The sequence below is a fragment of the Egretta garzetta genome, unplaced genomic scaffold (assembly GCF_000687185.1).
Source record: "Egretta garzetta isolate BGI_Z169 unplaced genomic scaffold, ASM68718v1 scaffold767, whole genome shotgun sequence".
NCBI classification, from domain to species: Eukaryota; Metazoa; Chordata; class Aves; order Pelecaniformes; family Ardeidae; genus Egretta; species Egretta garzetta.
Window position 1 is genome coordinate 116,693 of NW_009260278.1, and position 2,459 is coordinate 119,151.

Sequence of the window (2,459 nt, forward strand, 5' to 3'; positions counted from 1 at the left end):
AGGAAAGGCTTTTTCCGCCCATCAATGAGACGCAGTGGTTGTTCTTTCTCCATTTTTTTTCCCCCTTTCTCCCTGGGAAGGAAGGGTAAGACTTTCCCAATCCCAAATCCCTGTGGCAACCTCAGCTGAGATGGATCTGCCCCCAGCCTGGCTTTGGGGGATGGATTTGGGGGTGCCAGCCATGCAGGCAGAGGGGGACCCCACACCCCACCCCGCCATCCCCGTGGCGGCGGCCCTCTCCCCATCATTTCCATGGAAATCCTTATTTTTCCCAGCGGTGCTTTGTGGCGAGCGCTTCAGGTGAAGTAACCCTGGGAAAATCGCCACTCAGCCGGGAAGATGCGCTCAGGGAAAGCCGGTCCAGGGCTTGCTTCCCCCAGCAGGAGGGGAACCCAGCAAAAAACTTTTGCCTTCTTGCCTCCTCGGTGGCAAATGGATTTATATTTAAGGAAAATCTTGAAGCACAGCAATCCCCCCACCCGTTACTAACGAGTTACTAATGAACTTAAAGCGTGCTACCCCAAAGGGTGGTGACCGGAGCATGTATTTTCTGCCATTGCCATACCTGCTGCCTGCAGGGCAGGGGGTCGCTGCAGGTCCAGTACGTTATTTATTTCCCCGTTTCCCTCTGGACCCCCGAATTACGAATGACCATCGCCCACCAGTGAGCCCACAGGCCACAAGAAGGAAAGGGGCTGGGGCCGGGTGGGTGGTGGCGGCACGTACCCTGGCAGCAGGCTGGGGCCAGGCACGGAGGATTTTTCCTTATAACTGGATTTCCCTGAATGCAGCTGGAGCATGCGATTTTAATCCTCTTTTCTGCCATATGGCCGCTGGCTGGATTGAAATATGACTCAATTAATTATTGCCAGGAAAGCCCCAGGGCGAAGCCTTTCTCCGGGAGGATGTTTTGAGGTGCTCCCGGGGTTATAATGGGGCTTTTCTCACCCCGTGCTGTGGGCTATGGGGGCACACGGCTCAGCCCCATCTCACCCCAGCTCCTACATCGGCCTCGTGAGGCTGGGCATCGGCCATGCTGCTCCCTTGGCACCGGTTTTGGTGCTTTTTTTTAGCTATTTCAGCCTTGCATTTGCTTGCAAGAGGAAGCAGGAGCTGCTGCTTGCTGCCGCGGGCACCGCGTGCTGCTGGCTGCTCACCTGCGACACGAGTTTGGTGGTCTCAGCATCACATGGATGATGACTGGAGTCAGCCTCACCTCTGAAACGGGGTATCCCCAGCTTGGGGGGACCTGCAGGTCCCCCTGCCATTAGCACAGTGCCTACACGTGCCCATTCTCTCTCCCGAATTCCCCGGGAGCTGCCAGCTTTGCCCCCAGTGGTGCATGTTCCGGCGCTAAGGATGCTCACTGCATTTTCTCTGGGCTCCTTGCAGCCGTCAGCTGGTGGAGGCAAGAAGCGGCCCCGCAGGGCTCAGTGGCCACACCACGGCACGGCTGGCCCCGGGTAGGGGAAGAGAACTGGTGTGCATCAGGGCATGGCACAGGGCTGCCTCACAGCACCGGGGTGATCTTTTTCTGCCGGAGAAATTTTGGCCCGCTCACAGCACGGGAGTTATCGAGACCAGGAGCAGGCAATCGCAGCGGGGCACCCGATGGGATTCCCATGGGTAGATGACTGCGAGCTGGTGACGAAGCTCAATTATTCTTGTTGTTGTTGTTATTATTATTATTGTTATTATTACTACTACTACTTTTAATCCCCAAGCCAGTCTGCTGCTTTGCTGCCCTGTGCCGGGGCAGCTGTGAGCGGAAAGCACCATAATCCCCCAAATTTTGCAAGGGTGGGCAATGTCTTCCCACCCAGTGGCCCCGCAGGTGTGGATGTGCCCACTGAGCTCCCAGTGCTTTGGCCTCCGAGCGGCAGCATCCGAGGCAGCACTTTTCCCTTTGAAACCCAGTGAGTGACGGAGGGAGGACAGCCAGGCACCAGGGCAGGCTGTTACCGTAGTAATTAGGGCTGGCGGGCCAACACCAGTGCCCCACGTACCCCCGTGCCCCAAAAAGCGCTGCCTGGGGCTGGCTGTGCCTCCCCATCCCACACATCGGTGCTGGGATGCTCGAGGCCGGCACGCGCGCGCTGCGTGTGCTGCTGTCGAGGACCACGGGGCTGCACCGCCTGCCTCCTGCCGCTGGCCCGTCGCCCCATTTTGGGTTGGGAATAAGGGGTTTGCCCCAGGAAAAGCACAATTTTCAGCATGAGTTGTATCAGTTCTCAGTGTGATTTCTCTGAGTGCCTGGAGCGGGCTGCGGGAGCGGGATACGTCTGCGTTCACAGCCGGCGCAGAAGCGGGAGGAATGAGCAAAGGGATGAGGGTGGGGTTTGAATTTTTCTTGCTTTTCAGGCTCCTTTATCGCTGTTTTTGCCCCTCTGGTTCCTTGCTCAGCCGCTTTGTGGGGTCGCAGCGGCTGCTGGGGGGGGGGGTGGGGTGGGAGGCAGAGG